Genomic DNA, 18,590 nt, shown 5'->3' on the forward strand with positions numbered 1-18,590 from the left:
ATGTGCCCAGGAAGGGCTGGTTAGCATGATTATCATATCCAGTTGGCGGTAACTATAAACTGGAACAGGACAGAGGGAAAACAATACAGAAATAACAACTACTGACCCAGGGCCATGAACGGGTACGCAGCTCCAAAGCTCATGATTCTAGGCCTAAACAGTGATCCCAAGGAAACAGCCTCCCCGCCGCGTGCAATGAGACCTCTGCTGAGACAGACCTGCTGATGGTCATCGTCCACGTCCTGTTATTTCAATGCTCGTCCTTGCTCACCCTGCCCCAGCCTACCGAAACTTCCGCATTTTCCCACCAGTCAAGTTCTTGTGTTGGGGGCTTTGTTCTTTCTTGAAGCAATTTCCCCAACCCCAGGTTTTCCCTCCTGCACCCCTCCACCCGTGCTCAGACCGCCCCCCTCAGGAAGGTCAGAGCTGACCCTGGTGTCCACAGAGGCACCTGCCCAACACCCCCACATTCCTTTGCCTGTGTGTTTTTCTCCAGAGCACTTATGCCCACTCAACATGGTCCATCTCATGGTTAGTTACTGTTGATTTGGTTTATTGTTCTGTAGTCCCTCAACTACAGGATGCCAGCTCCTGAGGATGGGGACTTGTTCACAGCTGCATCCTCAGCACCCAAAGGAGAATCTGGCAGGCAGGAAATGCTCGGTGGAAGTTTGTGGAATGAATAAATGATGCTGACAGTGGAGACCATCCAAACGTCTGAGCCAGTTAGCGTGCAGACACTCAACCCACCATGTGGAAACATGGGAACCCACTGAGAGGGAAATCCAGAAGTGGACACACACCTGTGACAATGAATTAAATCCATGTGAATGTGTTCACAGACTTTGCAAGGAGCACAGACACAGGGCGCGAGAGGACAGAGGACACGTTCTCCCTTCCTGTCACTGAGATCTGAGCAGCCCAGGATGAAACCATCCATTTAGCAAGACCATACAAGAAAATCAAACGGCCCATGCACTGCTTTGGTCTGCGCCCTTGCTGGCAGGAGGGTTGGGACTGGCCAGGCCTGGCTCTGGTCAGCCACCGCGTTGGCATGACCCTGCCAGTGGCCTGTCATTTGTCTCTCTGTCCTGGGTCTCTCAGTGGTGTGGCAGTCCTCGGCTGGATAGCACCCAAAGTCCTTTTCATTTCCAACAAGGTTCAACAGGGTAGGTAGCTTCCTTTGAGTTGAGTTGCCTGGCCAGGGCAAGGCTGGTGCGGGCCCAGCCAGGTCCCATCTGTGAGTTAGAAGCAGGCAGGAGGGTGAAATTCCTGGTCCAACCCTGGGGTGAGTCTCCTTACGGAGGCACTGAATGGAACAAGGCATGAGAATTGTAACGCAATGGTCAGGATCCTTCTGGGGGGACTGCTGTAAACACCTGCTTGGCATCTAAAGCAGACCGTGGGTCTCCAGTGAACAGAAGGCATGCCTCTTGCTCTGCCTAGAGCATGTGCAAGCTTCAGGATCTTCGCAGTGACACAAGGGAAAGGGACCTTTGGAATAGTATTATGAGACCTGAAAAAAATAGCATGTGGGTGTCAGACACACACCAGGGTTCAGTGGATCATTACATAATCATTATCATCATTTTTATCATGGTTATCTCCATCCTGGCAACACTGGATGCTCTTATTATTAATATTATTTTGCATTGAGTATTAATTATTAATATTAACTAATATCAATTATGTTAACATTGTCATGCATTGTTAATATTGTTAATATTCATATTTATTATTAATATTTTGCACTGACAAATGATAATTGTATATTAATATTATTTGGCATTGACAAACGTGGGTTGTATGTTAATATTATTTTGCATTGACAAGTAGTAATTGTATATTAATATTATTTTGCACTGACAAATGGTAATTGTATATTTATGTGATGCTTTGATATCTCCTGTGAGCAAGGAGATGGATATGTTAATAGCTTGATTGAATCATTCCCTGTTGTATGTGTTTATCAAAACATTACACTGCACGCCACTGGACCCTTGAATCTCATCATCTGATGGTGGGCTTTGGGCCAACAGAGAAGAGTGGGGTGGCTGCTTCTGGAAGCCTATCTTCTGATGATTGTAGGGGGAATTCTCCTAGCAGCTCTCTTTCCCATTCTTAGAATATGTCTGAGTTCTGAGAGCAATGTGGCAAGGCTGAGGAGAATCCTTTGAGGGCCCAACTGTCCTGACTTCAAGATCCTGGCACCTCCTTGGAGTTGACTTAAGTACACACAAAGATCTGTGCACAGATGTGTGTAGAGGCTGTATTCTTAATCACCCCAGACTAGAAACAACCCAAATGTCTTTCAACTGAAAAACTACGAACAAACGGTGGTACATCCATTCAATGGAATCCTACTGAGCCATGAAAAAGAACAAGCCAAATGGATGGTCCAAAATGCATCGTGCTGAGAAGCTGACTCAAAGGCTGCATGCTGTATTATTCCATTTATATGATGCTCTGGAAAAGGCAAGACTGTAGGGGCAGGAAACAGGTTCCATGTTTCCCCGGAGCTGGGGGAGGGGGAGCAGTGTGAGGAGTTTTTTGTGGTGATGAGGCTGTCCTTGATCTCAACTGTAGCAATGGGTACACAGCTGTGTTTGTCAAACTCACATAACTGTACACTTTAAAAGGGTGAATTTTATTGTATGTAAATCTTACTCTAATAAAAGTGTTTAAAATAACAACATCATATGAATTTACTGACAAAAAAGAAAAAGGTCCATGTAAAAGCATTTGTCTTTGTCTTAGAATTTTGGTTGCAAGTGACAGAAGTCCTAACCCTTCTGCAAAACTGGGAACATGCTGGCTCATGTAACAAGAGAACCCAGCTGTAGACCTCAGGCACCACACGACTGAGAAGGTGACAATGATGGCATCAGAACACCATCTCTACGCATCTGCTGTCTCTATGCTGGCTTCACTTTCAGGCCAAAGCGAGGGACTTCTGTGATTCTGATGGGAAGGGAGTCTATGTTCTGACCACTCTGGCCGAAATCCCAGGTACAACTCTCATTGGTACAGCTTGGGTCATGTGGCCATCCCTGGGCCAATCAGAAGGAAGAATATTTTTTCTTGTTAGAAAGGAATGAGCTCACAAGTCATGGGAAGACTCACAGGAAGCTTAAATGCATATTGCTGGATAGAAGAACCAATCCGAAAAGGTGACTTTCTCTATGATTCCAACTACGTGACTTTCTGGAAAAGGCAAAACTATGGAGATGGTGAAAAGGTCAGTGGTGGTCAGTGGTTGCCAGGGGTTAGGGATGGACAGGTGGAGCACAGGATGTTTAGGGCAGTGAAACTCTTCTGTAGGATACTGGCAAGGTGGGCGCATGTCCCCGTACCATTTGTCAGATTTCATGGAACGTACCCCACCAACTGTGAGCCCTCAGGTAAGCTAGGAGCCTTAGTCTCATAATAAAGTAATCCCAGGGGCTCCTCAGTTGGGACAAAGGAGTTGATCAGCGTGGCCAGAGGGACGCCTGGTACCTGACACCCGGCAGCAAGGTGAGATGTTAGTAACGGGAAACCACGGGTAGCGGGCGGAGTGGAAACTCTCTGCACTTTCTTCTCAAATTTTTTGTAAACCTAAAACTGCCAGAAAAAAATAAAGTTAAAATTAACTTTAAAAACAAGACGAAGAAGTGGGAGGGATGTTGGACAGGCAAGGGGCAAAGGGTCGATACAAGTGCACGTGGGTGCCTGCGGTGGGTGCGCGTGGGTGTGCGTGGGTGCCTGTGGTGGGTGCGCGTGGGTGTGCATGGGTGACTGTGGTGGGTGTGCGTGGGTGTGCGTGGGTGCCTGTGGTGGGTGTGCATGGGTGCGTGTGGGTGGGTGCACGTGGGTGCGCATGGGTGCCTGTGGTGGGTGCGCGTGGGTGCCTGCGGTGGGTGCGCGTGGGTGCCTGTGGTGGGTGCGCGTGGGTGCGCACGGGTGACTGTGGTGGGTGCGCATGGGTGCGTGTGGGTGCGCATGGGTGCCTGTGGTGGGTGCACGTGGGTGTGTGTGGGTCCCTGGGGTGGGTGCATATGGGTGTGTGTGGTTGCCTGTGGTGGGTGCACGGGGGTGCCTGTGGTGGGTGCACGCGTGTGTGTGTGGGTGCACGTGGGTGCCTGTGGTAGGTGCACGTGGGTGAGCATGGGTGCGCGGGGGTGTGTGTGGGAAGGCAGCACTGAGCATGTGTGCGCTTCACACCTATGAACCTGCTGATACTTGTGTGAGTGCCAGCTTTGCCACATCCTCCCCAGAACCCTCTTTTGTCTTTTTAAAACCCATTTCGTTAATGTCAAAGTGTATAACAACTCCTTGCCTTTGATGAATTTTTTTTTTTTTTTTTTTTTTTTGAAGACAGTCTCACTCCATCACCCAGGCTGGAGTACAGTGGTGCAATCTCAGTTCACTGCAACCTCCACCTCCTGGGTTCAAGTGATTCTCCTGCCTCAGTCTCCCGAGTAGCTGGGACTATATGCATGTGCCACCATGCCTGGCTAATTTCTGTATTTTTAATAGAGACGGGATTTCGCCAAGTTGGCTAGGCTGGTCTTGAACTCTTGACCTCAGGTGATCCACCCTCCTCAGCCTCCCGAAGTGCTGGGATTATAGGCGTGAGCCACCGCACCTTGCTGCCTTTGCTGATTTTAACTGGATTTTTAAAAAAAATTATCTAATAAGAAAGGTAGCTGTCAGTAAACCCTAACACCAAGATTGCAGGATTGAATTAGTGCATAACTACACTCGTGTAAACGCACACACAGCAAGGCACACGTGTGTCAGAAGAAGAATGGAAGGGCACATGCTAATCCTCGTGAGGGTTATTAGTGGCTGAGATTTTATTATTGCAGGTGACTTTTTTCCCCTTTGGGCTTGCTTATCTCTTCTTTCTAAGGTGTGCCTACTGAACACATATTACTCGTGTAACTCAAATAAATAAATAAATAAATAAATAGTGAGCTGCATGCAAGGGAAGGAGTGAGTTCGGGTGTTCCCTTTTGTTCTGGATGTCTGGAATCAGGCCGAACCCAGGATCGCCGCTAATGATTGAGGGGAGATTGGGGATGCATTGAGGTAAAAGACGATGTGTTATTTTTGTAATAAGTGTAAACAAAATGTTTTTAACGTGCCTTTTTTCTTACCCCTGCTAAGGTACAATGAGTGCCTCGGTTTGGGGCCAGCAGAGGGGAGAAGAAGCCAGAGATGCTGAGAAGGAACTTTCTTTTCCCGTTTCAGAGAAAAGGATTTCTGCTTTCAAATCCACTGTTTCCTGAGGCTGGGTGCTGAGTTCAGCTGCCCCTGGAGGAGCAGCAGCTCTGGGCTGCTGGCAGGGCCGCATCCTCTTCAGTCTGGACACATTCCCTGCAGCCAGGGGAAGCAGCCCATGCCGGCTGTCCTGGGATGCAACAGCAGACCCGCATGCTGGAATCTGACCCTTTTCCTGCCTGACACCCAGCAAAATAAACCCCAGGGAAGGGATCAATGCCTGCAACCGGAATCTAGAAGAAAGAAGAGTGACAGATAAGCCCGGGGTCACAGGCCAGTGAGGTCAGGACCTCCCAGGGATGGACACACAGCCCAAGGTTTGGGTGTGAGATTTCAGAGCCCCAGGTAATAAAACTAAAACGGTTAAGGTGCCTGACAGCTCAGTGCCTCACAGTGCTAGCTGGGGCAAGGATGGGAATTCACCTGAGTTCGCTGTGGTTGCCACTGGCTGAATCATGTCCTCCCAAAATTCATATGTTGGAGCGTACCTCGAGATGTGGTACCTCAGGATACCTCAGTACCTCGGGTTGTGGCGTTGTTTGGAGAAAGGGTTGTTAGAGAGGTAATTTAGTTAAAATCAGGCCATGAGGGTGGGCCTGAATCCAATCTAATTGGCATCCTTCTGAAAAGGGGAAATTTGGACACAGAGAGAAAAACAGGGAGGGCGCACTGGAAACAGGAAGGCAGCCACCTCCAAGCCAAGGAGGCCCTGGAGCAGACCCCATCTCAGAGCTCCAGCAGGAACCAACCCTGTCCAACCTTCGTGTTGAACTTTTGGCCTCCAGAGCTGTGACACGATCTACTTCTGTGGTTTAAGCCATGTAGCCTGTGGCGCTTGGCACTAGAGCAGCCCCAGGAAACCCAATGCAGTGACCAAAATAGAGAGGGCAGCTGGCTTGCTAACGTCACACAGCACACTGTCAAGAGCGGGGTCTTCAACTCACCACCTAGGGACCCAATAGTCAGACGTAAGGTGGAACGCCCTTCCAATATGGCTAGACCCAGGCTGTCTGGGCCCAATTCCCAGCTTTTTATGTATTACTTAACCTCTCTGTGCCTCAGTTTACCAAGCTATAAAATGGGCATAATGACAGCACCTGCCTGGTGATGCTCTTGGAAGGATGAAAGGAGGAGATGGTGTGGGCATCTAGACGGCACCAGGCATCACCCTGAGAGCTGACCATCTGGGGAATGCTCCATCCTCACACCAGCCAGGTGTTGCCACCCCTCTCTTGCTGATGGAGACCAGGAGGATCAGGGCAGAAGGCCGTGCCCAAGGTCTCACAGCCAGGAGCCTGCCTCCCACTGGTCCCTGTGTGGCCAGTGCTGCCCTGGGGGCTGCTGCTGTGCACTGGAGGGGCAGCTGTGCAGAGGAGCCAGAGGGGATGGTGTCGAGGACAGAGCTTGCGGCTCTGCACCTGGCTCCCAGAGGAATGGGTCTCAGAGCTGCTCTGCACAGACCCTAACCTTGAGGAGAGGGAGAGGCACCACTCTCTCCTCCACTCACTCAGGTGAGCACTCAAAGTGTTACATGTAACCAGGAGCACTAGTTGCTGTGGCAATTTCAGAGGTGAGTCCAATGTGGACCCTCGCCCTGAGACGGACACAGTTTGATGGAAGATGCCAGACTCACACATTCACTCACTCACTCATTCCCTCAAGTATTCATTCTGCAAAGCTTCGCTCATTACCTACCTGAGGCCAGGACTCAGTCTCAGAGCCAAGGAGAGCGTGGGTGGGAGGAGCCTCAGACGCTCTCCAGCATCCCTGCGCCCAGGTGTCTACACACCTGCGTACTCCCCAACCTGGAGCGTGGCGGGGCTGTGAAGAGGGTGGATGTGCTCTCATGATGAGGTTACTTTGTATGGCAAAGGTGGCCGGACATCTGCAGGTGTGATTAAGGTCCAATCGGCTGACCTTGAGTTAATCAAAATGACGATTATCCTGGGTGGGCCCAAGCTAATCAGGTGAGCCCTTTCAAAATGGCCCTTGAAATCAGAGACTCTCCTGCGGGATTTGGAGATCCAGCCCCATGAGGAACGGGGGCGAGGAAATGCAAAATCTTCCACAACCTCGAGAGCTTGGAAGAGGGTCCCAGGCCTCAGAGGAGACCCCAGCTCCAATTGGCACCTTGACTGCAGCCCCATGAGACAGAAGGCCCAGCTATGCCATGTCCTGACTCCTGACCTGCCCAAACTTTAAGACAATAGATAAATGCCATTTTAAGCTTTTCAACTGGTGACCATTTGTTATGCGGCAATAGAAAACCCACACGGAGGGTCCATTTCCTGAGCCAGGCACAGATTCTGTGGTTGAGAAGCTGGGGAGTGGAGTGGGGAGAGAGATGCTTCATGTGTTCGTTCACACCCATCTCACCGTTCAGCCGGCACACGGGCCGAGCTTCCCCTGTGTGCTGGGCATAGGACCCGCCCTGCAGGAGCTCAGTGTGTGGGTGGCCGGAGTCCTAAGGACCGACATGGGGGCCACTGGAGCTGGCACGAGGTGGCCTGGGGAGAGGGGTTTTCAGAAACACCAGGTGCACCCTGCTGTAGCTGCAGACCCTCAGCTAGGTCTGGGACGGTCATTCTGAACTGGCTACCAGGGTGCTGGGCACGGGATAGCTGTGACCTGGCCAACTGCCCCTGGTCCACTTGAGTGTGTGTGCCAGACATCCACTCTCCCACCTAGGCTCTTTCCAGGCTTTCAATGCACTCCTCAAACCATCCCAAGTCCCAGCCCCCCACCGTGGGTTGGATCTGCCTGTCTGTTCCCTCAGATGGTCCCCCACGTGACTGGTCAGGTGAGTGCCCAGGGCCTTGCTATGCTGTCCCGAGACCATCCAAGGGGCCGCCCGCCCACGCCACTTGGACAGCATGCAGCCTGGAGGTACTGCCCTGGACTCCTCCGCGTTTAAACATGACCCCTGACCCTGCCCGCTGCACGGAACACACGGAGCGCTTTAGGGAACGGGGCCACAGCCCAGGCCCTGCCGCCTCCTACCTGCCCAGACGCCTCATGCTGCATGGGGTTCCCAGAGCTGAGGCAGCCAAGGATCAGCCCCAGCACTGCCAGCGTCAGGGGCTGCTTGGAGCCTGACATCTTCCACCCCTCCGCACCGGGCCCTTCACACTCGGCTGGGAACTTCCCCCAGCGATGCCACACTGATCCTGCCCACCACCTCAAATCCGGCCCGCTCACTAGACCCACTTCACAGGAAAAGAAACCGAGGCTCAGCCTGAAGATGCCGCTTGCCCTGGGACGCTTGGAGAAACAGAAGGAGAGGCCGACGGCTGAACCAACGCTGACCCCAGGCCTTTGCTTACCCAAGCACCTGCTCATGGGCATTTGGGTGGTTTCCAGCTTGGGACTGTAACAAATAAAGCCGCTGGGAACCTTCGTGTATGAGATCTGGGGAGGCTGTGCACTTTAATCTCCCTTTGGAGAATACCCAGGAGTGGAACGGCTGAGTCACGCAGAGATGGATGTTTAGCTTCGGAAGAATCTGCAGAAGAGGTTTCCAAAGAGCTGGTACGCGTGGTGTGGGAGGGGTCCAGTGGCCCCATGTCCTCGCTGGCGCTAAGTCAGTCAGTCATTCTTATTTCAACGTCCTACCAGGCGGGTACTGGGTCACACTCGCTGGGGTTCATCGGGGACTCGAGTGACCTGGGCTAGGCCATTTGATGTCCCAGAACTCACTGCGGTTCTGTTCTTCCCTGTCTTTTTTTAAGTCTTTTTCTCCTTGTATTCCATTTTGGAGAATTTCTATGACTGTGTTGTCAAGTTCATTATTTCCTTTTTTTTTTCTTTTACACTGTCTCATCTGCTGTTAATCTCTTGTATCACATTGTTTTTAATCTTGGATGCTGCAGATTTTCCCGCAAGCAGCTCAGTATGGGTTTCCTTCTCACCTCCCAGCCTTTCTCACCTGGGCAGGTGCAGTGCTGGCCTCTGGCCTGGCCGTCTGCCTCCACTCACACCCCCTCCACTCTGTGCTCCCCATGCCCCATGGCTGTGTGCTTTTTTCTAGCCATGTGGAAATTCCTCTGTTGGCTCCCTTTGCATTTCGAAGAAAATTCCTCTCATGGTCTACAGAGTTTTCACAGCTTGGCCTCCATGCGCTTCTTCCTCCCCAAACCCCTCAATGCCCCACGTCCTGACCCCTGGCACACTTGGCCGCTTTTCCTCCCTAAAGCATAACCCACTGAGTCCTCCCACCTCTGAGCTACGCTCATGCCTCTGTTGGGAATCACACACACATTCACACATGCACACACACTCACACACATGTATGCAGGCACAGAAACATCCCCTAAACCTGTCTGCACACAGACACACTCAAACATGTGCACATGCACGTATGTGCACACACAGACACACAGACACATTCATGCACAAAGCACACACATGGACATGTGTGCACACAGAGATACACATGCATACACACACATGTACACAGATGAGCGTGCATGTGCACGTATGCATACGTGTGTGTGCAGGCCCCACATGGCCAACTCCTCTTCCAGGAGACCCTTGACAATTTTTGTAATTGTATTATTCGCTTGTCTGATGAACCTGGATATTTTTTCTTTCCTCCACACCAGAATCCAGCCTTCTTGAGAGCAGGGCCTAGCACATAGCAGGTGACCAGCAAATGAATGAATGAATTAATGAATTAGTGAATGTGCTGTATGGTGATGTGACCTTGGTGCGATGGTGGTCCCTGGAGAACTCCATTGTGCTTCTCAGCGGGCTCCCGGGAGGGACAGGGCCCTGTGCTCTCCTTCCAGAGTGAGGCTTGTCCACTTACCTTATGGTGCTAGGAACTGCCTGCAATGGGGGCTGTAGGGTCAGGAAGGGGGCTGTGGGGAGGGAGTGTGGGGCCCTGAACAGGACTGCTCTGCTCTGCTGCTCACACCCTGGGAACTCCATGCCTCCATTTTCTCTCCCGTCAAATGGGTGGCAAAGCCACAGCCCTTTGAACAGAATAGCTGCCTGGTCTTCAACTGGTGTGGAACCCAGCAAGTGTTAGCCCTTTCCCAGAAGAATAAAGCAAGAACAGTTTTACTCTTAGCTGATCACAGACACCAAGTCCAAAGGCTGGGATCTATGTGCTGGGATGCCTCCCGTCATGCCCACCCAAGAGGGAGGCCCTTGTACTGCAGTGTAGGGGGGTCTTGACACTCTCACTCTCTCTACCCATCAGTCTTCCACCCTCTGCCTACCTGGGGACACAAGGCTCTGGGGCTCAGAGGGTAACGAAGGGCTCCACCCTGGGGCTGGGGGAGGCGGTTTCTCCCTGCACGTCCCTGGAGGTGTCCTACCTCTTCTCCCTGGCGGAGTAGCTTCCACCCAAACCCTGACTCTTATGACTAGAGACGCCATTCGTGTCATCTCTCTGAAGTCCCATCTGTGTCACCAGGTTTGTCTCTATGGGCCAGGGTGCTGATGGGGTGAGGCTGTGGATCTGCAGAGACGGGACACACAGGTCTGCGGATGAATTCCTGATCGTGGATATGGACAGGGAGAAGCAAGGAGATCGTAGAGGTTTCTGGATGGAGCTAGTGGAGGGGTGGCAGTGGGATTTACTGAGATGGGGAAGACGGGGGTTGAGTTGCCTGGGAAAGGATTGGACACCCGCTTGGACACATTCTGCTTGACATGTCTGGGAGACCCCAAAGGGAGATGTCAAGTGGATGGCCGGATATGTGGGTCCAGAGTTCAGAGAAGAGGTCACGGCTGGAGAGACAAGTCTGGAAGTCACTGGTATAACGATATTTCAATCCATGGGAACCGATGAGGTCGCCCAGGGAGAAGAAGGGTAGAAAGAGAAGAAACCAAGGAACCCCCAAATCCCACGGGACCAGCAGTCCCAGGCGATCAGGGATCGTAACGTTCCACACATGGCTACACTCCAGCCCCAGAGGCGCGCCCCCCTCAACAGGCACCCACCAAATCCTTGCTGACTGCAGGAGCAATGATGTCTGGGGGTCTCCAGGAGACCAGCAACTGGGGCAGCAAGAAAAACAGGGAGTGGAGAACTGGAGATGCTGGGATAAGAGAGTGCTGGGAGGATAGAGTGGCCTCCTGGAGGGGAGGGGAACATGGGACTTAGGATTTTGAGGGCTGGGGTGACTCCGGGGGGATGGTCTCTGATGGAACCACCTGCATAGGTTTGTGGGCCAAGGCCAGGAAGTCCTTGGGGAAGGGGGAGGGGCAGGGTATGATCACAAGGGAGAAGCAGTGGTATGAGACCTGAGACGGGGCAGATAGTTGACACACTGGGAGACTGAGGCCTGGGGAGGGGACATGGCTGCCCAGGCCACATTGCCAGTGAGAGGAGCCAAGACTGGCACCCGGGCAGCTGAGGCCAAAGTGCAGAGGCTCAACCTCCAGGACATCCGCAGAACTGTGAGGATCTGCTGCGGCTTTCGGGAGTTTTCTTTCCTTTCCTCTGTTTGTGAAATTACAATTAAATGCTCAAATCAGCTAGGGAAGCCGGAGCACTGGTCCCAACCCCGACAGGACCCACGTCTCCCTATGCCCGGCCCTACCCCAGCCCAGGCAGGGCCCTCTGGATTTCCAGGGCCTGGCTCTTCCCTGCTCTGGCTCAGACTTCCAGGCCCCAGGCCCTGGAGAGGGAGGGCCCAGGACTGAATTCCTAGGGCCGGATGGTGCAGGGTGGGAAGACCCACCTCCTGGGAGGTCGCTGGTTCATGAATTCGAAGGATCTTCCTTTGAATTTTCAAGAGGTGACACCTGAGACCTGCGAGAAAAAGACCAAAACTGCCTGGGAAACCCAAGGCCAGACAAAGGCAAAGGCAGGAGGCTGGTCAGGGCTCAGGAGCGGGGCAAAGCTGGGAGGCTTCAGGAAGGGTGGGCAGGCCAGGCCCACGTGCTCTCAGCTATCCTGGAGGCCTAAACTCATGGGCCCCCAGGGCCCAAATGCACCCTTCACAGCATTCCCTAAAGAAAGGGGCAGGGAGGAAGTGGCAGGCCCTACCCCAAAAGTCAGGACCTGGAGCCTGCTTGTTCTCTCCAGGTTTGGTGCAGGGCTCCCAGCATTGAACTGAGGAGGGGACCACACCTCATCCAGGGGAATAGATGAGGTCACCCAGGGAGAAGAAGGAGAGAGAGAAAAGAGAAGAAACAAAGGAACCCCCAAATCCCAAGGACCAGAAGCCCCAGGCTATCAGGTGCGAGAAGCCCCACATTGAACTTGCCCGGGAGGCTTACAAGTGGGTGCCACAAAAGGCCAGAGACCTACCCAGGCAGAGGTTTGCATCCTATGACCATGCCCTCGCCTGGGAACTCAAGGGGAATGTGGGCATCGGACTGCCCCAGGCAGTTGGACTGCTGCTGTGTGACCATGGGCGGCTCACGGCCCTCTCTGAGCCTGGGCATCTAGAAGCAAAGTCCCTTGGAGTGAGTGCTCAGCACCTAGCAAGGACACGCTCCCTTAAAGAGCTGTCCATATCCTTACCCCGGGCCAGATGTTAGGAATTTGAGCTGCTGGCACAGGTCAGGGGCCAGCTCAGGGCAGGCACGGGGTGGGAGGGTCCACCCAGGAGCAAACTGCATTCTTGAAAGCTTTTTTTTTTTAAATGGTCTACCCTCTTGTCCTTCCCGTTTTCTGTTTGCCCCTTTCTTCTCCTGCCACCCTCTTCTGAGGCTTTTAGGACCTTCAAATTAGTTGAATACTGGGACAACGACGGGTTTGGAAACACACAAATCAACTCTAATTTGATCCTCCACGTTCGGAGGAAGAGACAAGACCTTTGTCCCCCGGGGCAGTGCCTCTGCCACCGAAGTGACGTTTCGGAAGGCTTCCAACAGCTCAGATTCTCTGGCAGTCCCCCTTTGCATAAGCCACCAAAATCTGCCACACAAAAGCCACTTGGGAGTGAATCTGGGATATAGGGAACATGGAGGAAGGTGTTCTGTTGAGACAGATGTTCTCAGGATATCCACAGCCTCAGATCACACCAAGAAGAGCAGGAGCTCGTGTTTGGGCTCTGAACCCAAACCAGCAGCGACTTGAACCGGAATGTGGGGCTGGGGTTCTCCCAGGTGTGGGCTTGTATGGGCTTCTGGGCAACCCCATCTCAGCAGAGCGTTGGGAAACCCAGCTAGGGCCGTCTTGTCTGTGGGATGGCAGGGGTGCCTCTGCTCAGGCAAGGTGTGGGGGCCGCTGACCGCTCGGCCCGGAGCTCTGGTGGTCCACGGTGCAGAGTGTCTAAGTATGACCCAAGGGGCCTTCCCAGCCTGGGGCCACTGATGGGCAGGTGACACAGACACCTTGCCTGGCTTAGTGGACCTGCAAATTGTATCATGGATTTGTTAGCCGTTCAGCAACAGTCTGCTAAATGATGAGTGTGAGCCAGCACCCTAGGAATTGCAGGTGTAGCAGCAAATGGGACAAAGACGCCGCCCTGACAGGGCTTACCGTGGAAGAGACGGGAAATCCAGACCCACAGCTAAGGGCAGGGCCAGAGGGTGCTGAGTGCTGGACAAAGTGAGACGAGGGAAGTGGGTGCGGACTGAACTGCAACCCCCCCCAACAAGATGTTTATGTTGAAGTCTTAACCCCCAGGACCCCAGAACAATTCCTGATTTGGATACAGGGCCTTTACAGTGGTCACCAAGTTCAGAGGAGGCCATTAGGGTGGGCCCTAATCCAATATGACTGCAGTCCTACTAAAAGGGGGAAGTTCAGGCACAGAGGCCGCACGGGAGGGAAGCTGATGTAGAGAGACACAGGTCTTCTGCAAGCCAAGGAGAGGAGCCTGGGCCAGTTCCTTCCCCGCAGCCTCGGGAGGAGCCTGCCCTGCCTTCACCTTGACCTTCGACGTTGATTTCGATCAGTTAAGCTGCCTGGTCTGCGGACCTTCTGGCCCAGCATGTGGGGTTTGTACTCCACAGGTCTCCAGGGCTCTGCAGCCCAGCACCGGGGACCCCACCGTTGTTATGACCTCCACTTTCCAGAGGGGGAAACTGAGGCTCACAGAGGCGGAGTCACTTGGACAAGCCCCACAGACCATGGCCCAGGCTTGCTAGACTCTAGGGACAGGGCCCTTCCTTCCCCTCGATGGGGCCACTGACCTCGCCACGTGGACGGTGTTGGTGCAGTAGGGAATGAACCAGCTCATGTGCCTGGCCCACTGGCCAGACCACAGCATGGCTCTAGCTGCCCCGTCCCTGGCTGCATTGCTCACAGCCGACAGGGGCAGACAGGTGTAGACACAGCTGCCCAGCTCTGCCACCCGGCATCCCAGGAATGTGGTCAGCCACCCACACCACTGCCCCCACCCCAGTCAGGCGTGCTGTGTCGGCCCTGGGCCCTCCTGCCTTTCCCTTCAAGCCCCTCAGGTCACCCAACTCCCAGGGTCACGGCGTTCACTGTTCATGCCCAGGGGAAGAAAGGCCCGGACAAGGGGCTGGCCCTGGGCCTGCACCAACCAAGGCTCCCGCTCTAAGGGCCTGACAGCTGCTGCTTTGCCCTTAGAGGGGCCTTTTAGAGAGACAGGAGGAAGGAAAGAGAGAAGCAAGAGACGAGTGACGAAGAGGGACTGAGAGAGACAGAGAGAGAACAGAGAGAGAGACAGAGAGAGAGACAAGAGAGAGGCGAGAGAAGAGACAGACGAGACAGAGAGAAAGGGAGAGACAGAGACAGATACAGAGAGAAAGGGAGAGAGAGACAGAGAAAGAGAGAGAGAGACAGATACAGAGAGACAGAAAGGGAGAGAGAGACAGATACAGAGAGACAGAAAGGGAGAGAGAGACAGAGACAGAGGCAGAGACAGAGAGACAGAGAGAAAGGGAGAGAGAGGCAGAGACAGAGAACGCTCCAACCAAATATCCTGTTCCAGTTTTGAGCACAGCTTGGAGGTATCCCCCTGCTAGGGGAGGGGTTCCAGACTCCACCGTGTCTCTTTAGTGAAGAATTCCCTGAAAGCCCCCTGGAGAACTGTGGTTGCTTCTCCCACCCGCCCCATCTTGTCAGGAGCCTTGCTGATTGAATACCTGGCTCCCCTGAAGAAGCCTCCGGAGACTGCAAGGCAGAGGGCAGGCACAAGTGCAGGCACCAGGTTTGGCTGCCAGGCTGACCCTCAGGCTGGGTCTGGTGGTGCAGGAAGGTCACGCCCTTCCTTTGAAGACAAGGGGCCAACTGGGGTGGGGAGGGGGCTTCCCTCTGAACACCTCCTCCTGCCCTCCCCTGCTGCACTGGGGGCCCAGCGTCTGCCTTTCCTCATACAAACCAGGATGTACGGCCTGATCCACTAGGGAGAGCCCGGCATGGGGGCACGCGAGTCCTGACTGCAGGGGAGATGTGCAAGCGAGGAAGGGTGGTCCTGAGGCAGGGTGGTCCGCAGGGGGACTTCAGCTTCCAGAGCCAGGTGGCCACAGCTCCCCTAGGTCACATCCCATCCCTCAGTCCAAAGCGCAGGGTCTGATCACAGTGAGGCCCCAAAAAGGCTGGGCCTGTGCGGACACACTTCTCGCTTATTGCTTCCACTAACCCCACAAAGAAGACAGCTCCATCTCAAAGATGAGGAACCTCAGTCATGACAGGTTAAAAGACCAGGGTGAGGGCACGGGATTGCAGTGGGCAAAGCCAGCCAGGCTCCTTCTGCGGTGTACCCTGGCACTCAGAGGAGCCTCTGAATACAAAACCAGGATTGCACTGAGACAGCCCTGCTGTTTCCACGTGGACGTGGAATGAAATCAGCCCTGGCGATGCCAGAGAGAGACAGGCGGAGCGTCGATGACAGCCTCCTGGCTCCTAGTGGCTCAGGTGTGGCCCGGTGTGAAAACCTCAACCGTCCCAGAACTGACGTGCTGAAGGCTCCTCTTGTTCCTTGATCAGCCAGACATTGGCTCCAGGACCAAGGCGGGGCCCACATAGGGTCTGGTTGGTGGGGTGGGCCTGCCCACGGCCCTGACAGCCCCTGTTGTCCTAGGCAGGGAGTGGGGGACAGGTCTTCAGGGCCTGGAGAGGTATTCCCAGGACAGGCGGGCTGGGGTGTGTGGGCGCTCCCGGGAGGTCCTGGCAGCCACCGAGTGCAGACCAGGCTTGCGGACAAAGGAGAGAGTGCAGACGCAGTCAGCCCCCAGACCCACCGCCGGCACCCGGGTGCACTGGGCCCTGCGTCTAAGGAAGCCCCTTACCCCTTGGGTTTGCCTTTTTCCTTTGGAAACACAGCAAGACAGATGAACCAGATTTCCTGCTACACTCTGTACAGACGTCCCCACACGCCCCCAGGGTCCTCCCAGGGACCACCCCAAGGCTCCATCTCCCCCTTCCACCCCTTGCAAGGCACACATTTACACCCCTTCCCAGGAGGAACTCTGAATCCCTGAACCTAGTGGGGTTCATTAGCCCACCTTTGTCCTGCAGGGAACTCTCTCATTCCCAGCTCTAGAGTCCCTGCTGGCTCCTGCTGTCTGCAGAACAAAGCCCAGAGACCTCCCACACCTGGCCTTCCCAGCCTCATCCTGAGGCACTCAGCCCTCCACCCCCAAGGCCTTCAGCACACTTGTCATCTTTCCCCTGGAGGTCCCACACCCCGCCAAGGCCCTGCACCTCCCTACCTCCGAGCTTCCCACCTGGACTCCTCTTTCTCCCAGCAATGACTCCCCTTAAGACCCAAATTAGCACCCCCTCTTCCAGGAAGTCTTCCAGTTGTCCTGGTGGTGCCTTCTGCCTGTCCCTCCTACTTGGAGCCCTGGAGTGGCTGAATACTGCATGCTTTCGCCCCTCCAACACCGAAGAGCTCGGCCAGGGGAACCCGTGAGTGTGACCTCATTTACAAAAGGAATCGTTGTGCCTGCAGGGACGGCAAAAGATCTCAAGAAGAGATCATCCCGGACTAGGGTGGGCCCTAAATCCAATAACAAGTGTCCTTATAAGAAGAAGAAAGGACAAAGAGAGACTGGGGAGAGGGTCTGCTGCGCCAAGCTGGCTTTGAGGCCAAGCAAGAAGCCAATGACCTTGGTGGACCTTGGCCACACCTTGGCTGTTGACCCGGCCCAGGCCCACTGCTCCCACCTCTTGTTTCCTCAGAGAGGCCCATGAAGAGCAAGGCCACATGATGATGGAGGCGGAGGGTGAGGCAATGAGGCCACAAACCAGGGGAAGCCAAGGGCGGCTGAAGCCACCAGAAGAGCCACGAGAGGGGCCAGGGCTGGGTTCTTCCTCACAGCCCTCGGAGACGCCAACCCCGCTGACACCTGGATCTCCACTCCCGGCCTCCGGAACTGTGCAAGAGTAAGTTTCTGCCTCTTTCTGCAGGAAACCACCCAGGGTGTGGTGACTTGTCCAGCAGCCCCTGACACTCTGGCAAGCTCTATCCCCCCGTCCCCTCCTCCTAGCAGCTGTGACCTCACGTTCTTCTCCTGGACTCTGTTGGATTCATGACAAGAATATCTCAATAAAAACATGTTAAAGGAATGATCTGTCAGGGGTGTTTCACCACCTCACGCTTCCAGCTGAAGGCTCACCTCCTCCCAGGGGCTTATCTGGATGGTTCATCCAACTTCTTGCAAACGTAAGAGCAGGAAGGCAGGTGCGTAAGAATGAATGATGTACCGATAAGGATTCCAGCTAAGCTATTATAACAAAGACTGCAAAATACAGTAGCAGAAGCCCGGCTCTTGATTTCTTTTTCCCATAGGACCCCACATAGTCAATCCAGGACAAATATGGCAGCATGGGCTGGGCGTGGTGGCTCACTCTTGTAATGCCAGCACTTTGGGCGGCCGAGGCAGGTGCATCACCTGAGGTCAGGAATTCCAGGCCAGCCTGCCAACATGGTGAAATCTTGTCTCTACTAAAAATACAAAAAATCAGCAGGGCATTGGGGCAGGCACCTGTAATCCCAGCTACTTGGGAGGCTGAGGCAGGAGAATAGCTTGAACCTGGGAGGCAGAGGTTGCAGTGAGCCAAGATCACGCCATTGCACTCCAGCCTGGGCAGCAAGAGTGAAACTCCATCTCAAAAACAACAACGACCAAAAAACAAACAAACACAAAACAAATATGGCAGTATGATACTGGTGACCCAGGCTGTCTCACACCTGAGGGTTGCCCTGTCTACAAGGGTCAAATTGACTCATGCCTCATTTGTACCCCAGCCTGTGGAAGGGGGAGAAGAAGGGAAAAGCTCATTGGTCTGAGGCAGGATATAGCCACTGCACATGACTCCTTCACTCATAGATCTATCATGCTGCCCAGCACCATCGAGGATGGCTCACAGTCCATTCGCCCAGGGTATGGCATGGCCGGACCTAGCCACAATAAGTCTGGGAAATGAAGCTTTCGCCAGGCAC

At 53.9% G+C, this 18,590-nt stretch overlaps 1 long non-coding RNA gene across 1 annotated transcript; it reads left to right on the forward strand.

The window, feature by feature from the left end:
* Positions 1 to 3,103: 3,103 nt before the first annotated feature.
* LINC02953 (long intergenic non-protein coding RNA 2953) lies at positions 3,104 to 7,497 on the forward strand. Its single transcript, XR_014485108.1, has 2 exons — positions 3,104 to 3,238; positions 5,236 to 7,497. It is a non-coding gene; the product is annotated as a long intergenic non-protein coding RNA 2953 (long non-coding RNA).
* Positions 7,498 to 18,590: the final 11,093 nt, after the last annotated feature.

This window comes from Rhinopithecus bieti, unplaced genomic scaffold, assembly GCF_001698545.2.
Source record: "Rhinopithecus bieti isolate Rb0 unplaced genomic scaffold, ASM169854v2 scaffold_1014, whole genome shotgun sequence".
Classification (NCBI taxonomy): Eukaryota; Metazoa; Chordata; class Mammalia; order Primates; family Cercopithecidae; genus Rhinopithecus; species Rhinopithecus bieti.